Raw genomic sequence first — 9,575 nt, forward strand, 5'->3', positions numbered from 1 at the left:
GTCTTTTGAACAAATCTACTAACAACTTACGTAGCCATATCGCTTCTTTAGCACCCAAGGGAAGAGGCAATATATTTTTCTTCGATAGAACTTAATGCAACTGAAGACTATTTTCTGTTGAACCAGGAAACCATTCTAGATCCTAGACTAAAGTAACATCCAGAAGTACTTTTACGTTCAGTAGGGTTACGTGCTCAATCATAATCAGAATATCTATGAAGGTTGGTGTTGACTTGATCATATTTGATTCCCATGCCAATAGCACCTTTTAGATATCTCAAAATGTATTTAGCTGCATGTTGATGAATCTTCTTTGGTGCACACATAAACTGACTCAAGGTGTTATTTGGATAACATATGTCAGGACAAGCATTCACCAAACACATTAAAGATCCAATGATCTGCCTTTGCTTGTAGTAAGAAGAATCTACATGTTTTGATTTGATCATATCATTCTTCAATGTGTGTAGATTGACTTCCATAGGAGTAGAAGCTAGTTTACATTCCATCATTCCAAATTTTGTTAAAATATCAATTGTATATTTTTCTTCATTCATAAAAATGTAGTTACCCTTTTGCCAGACTTCTAATCTAAGGAAGTAGTATAGAAGACCTAAATCCTTCATATCAAACTTTGTTGTGAGTTCTTGTTTGCATTTCTTTATGAGATGTTCTTCACTTGTTATCAACAAGTCATCAACACATAACAGAAGAATAATCATATCATCAGCATTTATTTTGAAGTATAAGTTAGGGCCAACTTCATTTTTAGAATATCCTAACTTCATTAGATAGTTATCTATCCTTTCATAACACGCTCTGGGAGCCTGTTTGAGACCATATAGTGCTTTCTTTAATTTAAAAACATGAGTTTTGCTGTCATGACTGCAGAATCTTTCTGGTTGCTCGATATAAACTTCTTCAATTTTTCCATTTAGGAATGTTGTTTTGACATCCATTCGATGAACTTTGCATCCTTTAGATGCAACGATAGTCAAGATGGTTCTAACTGAAGTGTATCTAGCAACTGGTGCAAATGTTTTTTCATAATCGATGGCTTCTTTCTGTGAGAAACCTCGTGCTACAAATCTAGCTTTGTACTTTTCAATGTTGCCATTAGATGCATGCATTCTTTTACTTTCTCGAATCACTTCATTGGGTTCAACTTGATGTTTTCTATCATTTTCCTAGCCCAAAGTGGCCCCTTTTTATTGTTCATATTTTCAAAATCTTCATGATTAGATGTAGTGGTAGAAGATGGTTCAATAGCATTCTCCTTCTCAATTTTTGCTTGGTGATTTTCGTCTAGTTCAGGAATAGATTCAGTAATAGATTCATCACTGTTTCTAGAAACATTAAAGGCAATATCTTCTCCAAATTTCACATCTCTACTAATCTCAATTGTTCTTTGGCCTCGAATAAAGACCTTGCAACCTTTTGTTGTCTCACTATATCCAATGAGTATCCCTTTCTTTCCGTATGGTTGTAGTTTTGTTCTTTTCTCTTTAAAAATGTGGATATAAACATGACATCCAAATATTCTTAGATGACTTAGATCTGGTTTAATAGCCATAAATATTTTTTCAGGAGTGGTGTTCTCTAATACTGACTATGGACATTTGTTTTGAATGTAGACTGCAGTGTTAGATGCTTCAGCATAGAAGGAAATATGAAGATTTTGATAGTGCATCATTGCTTTAGCTGACTCAACAATAGATCTATTTTTATGTTCGACAACTCCATTTTGTTGAGGATTATATGGTACAAAAAACTACCTCTCAATCCCAACAACAATGCAAAGATTTTTAAAATTTTTAGAGATGTATTCACCTCCATTGTTTGACCTTACTATTTTTATTTTCTATCCTGACTAATATTCAACAGGGGCTTTGAATTCTTTGAATTTTGATAATACTTTAGCTAATTCTTTTTGTTTTAGAAAGTAGATCCAAGTTCTTCTAGAGTAATCATAAAAAAAAATTACATAAAAGAGGCATCCGTTAAGAGAAGGTACAGGCATAGGGCCATAAAGGTCAATGTGAATCAGTTCAAGAATGGATTTTGATTTGTGAACACTTTTAGGAAATGATTGCTTTGTGTTTTTACCTAGGGCGCATCTTTTGCAAATGCTTAACTGATCAATTTTGAGACTAGGTAAACCTTTTACAATTTATCCTATAGATGATAATGCATGATAGTGAAGGTGACCTAGCCTTCAATGCCAAATTTCGATAGAGTTTGATGTTTCGAGTCTTAGAGCTAAGTTTTGATTGTTACACAGTTTATACAGATTTTCGTCTTCAAATCCAACAGAAATGGGTTTCTTTATATTAGAGTTCTTTGGCCAAGATAAAACTTTGTTCTCTTGAAAAGTGATTTTGAATTCTTGATCAGGAAGACCAGAAATAGAGACTAGATTTCTTTTTATTCTAGGTACATATAAAACATTTTTGAGCTGGAGAGTAATTCTTGAATTTGGGTAAAATTGAACAGGAGCCAATACCTGTGATAGGATGAGTGGAGTTATCTCCAATGGTAACTTCTTCTAAGGAGTCTTCTGTTAAGGTTTCAAATTTGTCTCTAAAACTGTTGACGTGATGAGATGCTACATTCTCTATGATCAAAGTGTTGTTGTTTGAGTTTAATTCTTTTGAAAGAGCTAAATGAAATGCATAGATTTCTTTTTCTTCTTTCTCTACTTCCTCTTCTTTGATTTCTGGTAGACGTGGTTGAATTTTCTTTTGTTTAGGGCAGAAGTTATGAGAGTGACCAATTTTATCACATTTGAAACATCTAACTCTGGACCAATCACGTTTTTTATATGATTTGTCAATTTCCCTCCTATTATGTTTGAATTTGCATGAAGAGCTTGAATGTCTCCTTTTTTATTTATACTTAGTGCTCTTGAGACTAATCTTGATTCTTCTTGTGTGCATTCATTTTTTAGTAATTCAAATTTAGGAAGCTTGGGTCGAGAGCTTAGGCCTCGAATAAATGTTTCCCAAGATAGAGGAAGTCCTGTTAATGCTATCATGCTAAGTTCTTTGTCATCAACTCAATTTTCCATTGTTGCACATTGATCTTTTACTTCAATTCTTATGTAGTGCTTGCCCCTAGTTTACATTTTTGTTATCATTGCCGAACTCTTTTAGGCCAATTTTATGCTTGATTATTATTAAGATTGTTTTGAAATTATTAAATATTGTTTTAGATTCGGTTGATTTATGATGAGATTACTGGGTACTCTATACTTCATATATGCCTGATGATGATTACAGTGTTTTCAATTATTAATGATGATTAGTTAGATGTATTATCATGTGTTTTCTTATGGATACTAACCCCATACTACATGTGTATGGTGTGCGGTTATGTTTTCTGACGTTTCTGATGTGGTTAAGGAAGGGAGTCGTAGTCACTTGCTAGTCGGGATCTACATGATGCACCACTTCCTGCCATTGTCTGTTTAGTTTAAAATATTTTGTTTGTACATGTGTGGATTTTATGCAGATTGCAGGTATCGGGTATCGACTTTCCTAAATTGCCAGGATGAGCGTACCCTATCGCATTATTTGAATGGTAAGAGAGGGGAGATAAATTCTTAAGTCCAAATCCTAAATCTTTAAGTCATTTGGCTTAGAAAATTAGGACAAGTATTTGAGTTGTTTACCTTCTGAATGCATCGTATGACGTTAATTTGTGATTATAACCCTTTAGTTTGATCTTGTATGTGTTTTTCTATGATGAGTTTTCGTATTTTGTTTTATGAGTCTTTGGTGATTTTTCTATTAATTAAGTATTTTATCAATTAACGTTTCGAAAATAAAACATGGAAAATATGTTAATTTATTAAAAGTTTCAAAATTGCATAATGTGTGCATGAGATTAAAATCTAATAAATTAATTGATAAGAGAAGTCAAGTGAAAATTAAATAATTTTTTATTTATAAATGTGCATGTAAAAGATAGAGAAAAAATAATAAGATTTAAAGTCTGGTGAGCAAGGAGTCCTCTTGGGTGAACGTACAATTAGTGCTCTGATTTCAGGATAGAACTCCTTATCACCAATTGAGGGTTCATTTTCGTAGGACCTCGAATTTTGGAAGAGCAAAATGATTTCAGACAAAAAAGGTTTGAAGAGGAGAAATTTCTTTCACAATCTTCTTGGGTGTAGCGATTAACATCATAGTCCAGGTAGATGCTTGTGATTATTCACACAATTTATTACGGTTTTCTTTCCATTCTTGTCTTCTTCGTGACTGTGGATTGATTGTCTGTGTTTTACTGCGACAAATTTTCATTCTTGTCATTTGGAATTTTTGATATGCATGTTGTTTTCGTCTATATTCGAGAAGATTAAAACATCGGAGTAATCCTCCTTCCGTAGAATTAAAATTTGGAAATTAAATTTGGGAGGGCTTTTGAAAGAAAAGAAAATTTTTAATTAGAAAATTCGAATGGTTAATTGTATCTTTCTTATCAAACTCAGGTTGAAGATGTTCATATAAAAAAAAACTGTGGAGGGGTTATTGTTTAATTAAATTATATATATTATAAACAAAATAATTTTAAAAAATAAAAATAAAATAAAATACAAAACATAATTAAAAATTTAATATATAATAATGGGGAGGTGGGGCTGTGACACCCCCATGTCCCCCCACCTTTTTACCCCCCTGTGGCTTAGCTGTACATCTGCGTATGTAGATGTACTGCTACACGCAGTAGTAGTAATGACTGCTGCTTACGGCAACAGGTCGTTTGCGGCCACAGATGGTCGCACGACGATAGCCTTCAAAGACCGACCGGTGGGCCTAAAGATGCTGTTTAAGGTTTGTATTTTTTTAAAGTTTGTTTAATTATTTTTTTAAAAAATTAATTATTATTTTTATTAATAATGTTATTAATAAAATATTATTAATTATTAATTTAATTGATTAATAAATTGTAAATATAATAATAATTATTTATTAGTTACTAATAATTTTATTAACAAATTTGTTAATTATTATTAATTAATAATTAATAATGTATTGATATAGTTCTGTTCATAATTTTTAGTTGAATTTAATTAAATGAAGTTTAATTAAATATAATGGGATTATGATTAAACTTATTCATGATATTATTTTTTAAAGAATTCTGATTAATAAAATAAACATTATTTATTAGAATAATAATTTCAAATAATTTATTTTATAAATTATTAAAATGATGAGTTATGGATTATCTCATAAGATAGCGGTAATTGGGCGAATTATTTTAAAATAAGAATGGGTTAATTGTAAAGGTGAACTATGAGACTCATTTACTTGGAACGTACATTGAAACAAAATTGAAACCTTACATTTAACTCAACTATATGTTTTCAAAATCAAACCAAACTATGAGATTATTATGTTTTCTATGTACTGTCTATGCTTTGAGGTTTTGAGTTTGACGTAGCTGTGACCAGTCTTAGGATGTTACAAGAGGCTCAGGAGTTTTGTGTTTGTGTTGTCATGATGATGTTTTTATGTTGGTTCTTTTAACTCTACCATGGTAATATGTCTGGTATGCTCTATGATATGTGTTGATCTATTGATTGTTATTGCTTTTTATTGTTCTTGTGTGATGCTGAGGTGAATGTATGACCTACTTAACCATTTCTGAGTCTCAATCAGTTGTATTCGGATTGTTTTCTAGTCGATTTTATAGGACTGAAGTGTTTTTATGACTTGTTTTGGTGATGTTGTGCTATGACATATTTTACTTAACCATTTTGAGTCTTCAGTCAATATTTTTAAGATGCTTTCCAGCTGCTCGTAGAGAACTGATGTGTTATTGTGAATTATTTTTTGATGCTTTCGAGTCACTTGTATAGGACTGAGGTGATTTTATATGATTCTTTGATTTATACTTTTATGAGCCTAGAGCAGGTTATCTATATGTAATGTCGAAAAGTGGCTAGCAATGGAGGTCGTGGCCCTAAGTGGCTGCTAGAGTAACCCATTGTAAGTTGTTTAATAAATGAAAAACTACACTAAACGAGAATAAAATGAACTTAATAAGAGTCTTTGTATGTTCTCGCCCATGCCTTGAGTGCTAGTATAGACTAGGATGGGAGTAGAGAGAATGCTTGGTTGCGACCTTGCATCGTTAGTATACTTTGTCAGTATGACAGGATACTAGTGCCACATAGGGATCACTAAGGGGCTGGGCTCTTGAGAGATTGCCAAAGTAACTCTAGCATGATTCATGTGATGACACTTGCCCACTTACATAGTGGGTTTCCTATGTGTTTGTGTGTGCTGCTGGTTTTAGATTTCGATTTATCTTGGAACCTTTGAGTTAGAGTACTTATAGGATTTCCTAGACTTAGAGAGTAGTTTTGATATTTGGATTGATGCCTTGTTTGGGACTTGAGACTATCTTCTTAGCGCGGTGGGAGTGGGCCATTTAGGTTCCATGTGATCGGGTGGTAATGTTTTTTACTCTTACCATTGAGATCCGTCTGTTGTTGCCGTGGTTGAAGTTCCTTATCTGCACTTCCTTTCATTCTATCCTTGTGTACTATGATGGATGGTTGTATCTTTATGATGGATTGTTGTATCTTGATGATGGATAGTTATATCTTTACTTTGTATCATGGATCTGAAAAGGATGATGTAATCTAGTTTTATAAGTGTATATTCTTTTAGCCTTTCATACCCTATGACATGTACAATGGATGATTGAGCATTTCGATTTTATTGCCAAGTGGCATTTAGAACAAATGTATATTATTTAAATGGACTTTGGACTTTTAATTATTCTTTAATGTGGATGTGTTATTTATTAGACTTAGTATTAATTAAAAATTAAATGTGACTCAACGACTTGGGGTCCTTGAGGTATGTAATCGGTTATGTTTGCTTATGTATGATTGTATGTTATTGCTTCGCTACTTTATGTTTGATGTGTATGTTATTCTTTCTTGTTTAAAAAAAATAGAAAAATGTTTAGCAAACTTCATCAAAACTTTAGGTTAATTTTTTTGGATCCCTTGGCGGGGCATTACATATGGTCTCAAAGCTCAAGTTTCTACATTGGGAGCTCTGAGTATATTGGAACACCACTAGTTGTTAACTAGTTGAACAAACAAATGAAAGTTTAAACTGTTATGTATATCTTTTTCAAACTGAAATTTGAAATAGTTGAACTGAAACAAAACCTAAACTTTTAGTTGTATATTTTCATACTTGAACATTTAAACTTCAAAACTGAAATTATACGTAAACTTAAAAATAGGCAAAACTGAAAATTGAAACTCACTATTTTCAAAACATGTCTTTTATATATGCTTTATAATGGTATGTTTTATGGTTATTATAGCATTTTGTCTGTTGGATATTATTGTAGGATGGTGTCTGGGACGAGATCTTCAGTTAGAGGTTGTAGCCTAGGCCGTGCTAGAGGTCGTGGAAGAGGCAGAAACATCAGTGTACTTGAGTCTGTACATGAAGGCCTTAATCAAGAAGACGATAGGGAAGACCATGTTAGTCAGCATCGGGGAGAGAACCATAGAGAGCAGCAAGCTGACTCAGAGGAAGTTGACCTGAGGCAAATGATGAAGATTGTCATTGATCACCTACCTCCTCTTTAGGGTGTTGGTTAGGATGGAGCACATCAAACAAGACATGAGCATAGACCTAGATTTAGGAGCCCTCGGAGGGATCGACAGAGATTGATCTTATCTACTCAGATGAAGGACCTTCACAGGTCCAAGGTCAAACCCTTTAATGGATTAGGTTTAGATTATGTAGCCGAGCAGTGGCTTATTGCTCTTGACAGGGTTTTTGCAATTCAAAATTTTGTCACTAATGCTAAAGCTCAGTTTGCTATTACCAACCTGTAACTCTTTGGTGCCACTTGGTGAACTATCGAAGAGAAGAAATTGGGCATAGACATGAACAATGTCACATGGGAGTTATTCTTGGAAAACTTTCGTGAGAGATTCCTACCAGAGGAATGAAAGCATCATAGAGTAGATGAATTCCACAACTTGAGACAGTTCCTTATGACTGTAGTAGAGTATGAGCGCAAGTTCTATGACCTCATGCCCTTTTTAGGAATTAGTGATAAACCAACACAGTTGGCTTAACATTTCATTAGAGGATTGAACAACTGCCTACTTGGGGGTGTTAAGGTGTTTGAACCTAAAACCCTCAAGGATGCAGTACATTGAGCCATTCTTGTGGAGTAGAGTGTTAACCTAGGACATGGGGGTTTTGTGGGAGCACCTACAACATCAAGACCTAAGGGTAACCACAACTTTGGTATGACTAGTATGACTAGTCGTCTCAAAGTATTCAGTCTTATCCTAGTGGGGGTATTTTTCAATAGTCTAGTTCACCTAGAGTGCAAAGGAGTTTCGATGGAGAATGTTTCTCATGCGCACAACGTCAACACAAGTTGTCCCATTGCCCTCAAGGGAAATCACAATTCTCAGGCCAGAGACCCGCAGGTTCAGAACCTATGGTTTGAGACATGGGTAGATCCTAGAGAGTGTTCTCAGTGGAGTCATATCCTCCTATAGGGGGACAAGGTCCAATGGGACCCGCACAATGAGTTCTTTAGTTTTACCTTTCTTGTAGGCTTCCAGGAGTAAGCCTAAGTCTAGGGGGGTGGATGTAGTGCTTGCCCCTAGTTTACATTTCTGTTATTATTTCCAAACTCTTTTAGGCCACTTTTATGCTTGATTATTAGTAGTATTGTTTTGAGATTATTAGATATTGTTTCAGATTCAGTTGATTTATGATGAGATTACTTGGTATTCTATACTTCGTGTATGCGTGACGATTATTGTAGTGTTTTCAGTTATTAATGATGATTAGTTAGATGGATTATCATATGATTTCTTATGGATACTTACCTCATACTGCTTGTGTATGGTGTGCTTGTATGTTTTCTTTATGTATGACATTTCTAATGTGGTTAAGGAAGGGAGTTGTAGTAATCTGCTAGTCGGGATCTACATGATGCACCACTTGTTGCCATTGCCTATTTAGTTTAGAATATTGTGTTTGTACATGTGTGGATTTTATGTAAATTGTTGGTACAAGGTATCGACTTGCCTAAATTGCTAGGATGAGCGTACCCTATCACATTATCTCAATGGTAAGAGAGGGGAGATAAATTCTTAAGTTCAAATCCTAAACCTTTAAGCCATTTGTCCTAAAAAATCGGGACAAGTATTTGAGTTGTTTACCTTTCGAATGCGTCATATGACGTTAAATTGTGATTATAACCCTTTAGTTTGATCTTGTATGTGTTTTTCTATGATGGATTTTTGTATTTTGTCTTATGAGTCTTTGGTGATTTTTCTATTAATTAAGTCAAATTAAATTATTAAATTAATAATTTAATTTAATGAAAATTATAATGTCTATCAATAATATACACATTACAATGTTTGCCAATAATATTATGATAATCATCGAAACGTATGTTATGAGAATTATCCAAACAGATATATATATATATATATATATATATATATATATATATATATATATATATATATATATATATATATATATATATATATATATATA

This window comes from Cupressus sempervirens, chromosome 3, assembly GCF_028749045.1.
Source record: "Cupressus sempervirens isolate cs-2001-9-10 chromosome 3, ASM2874904v1, whole genome shotgun sequence".
NCBI classification, from domain to species: domain Eukaryota; kingdom Viridiplantae; phylum Streptophyta; class Pinopsida; order Cupressales; family Cupressaceae; genus Cupressus; species Cupressus sempervirens.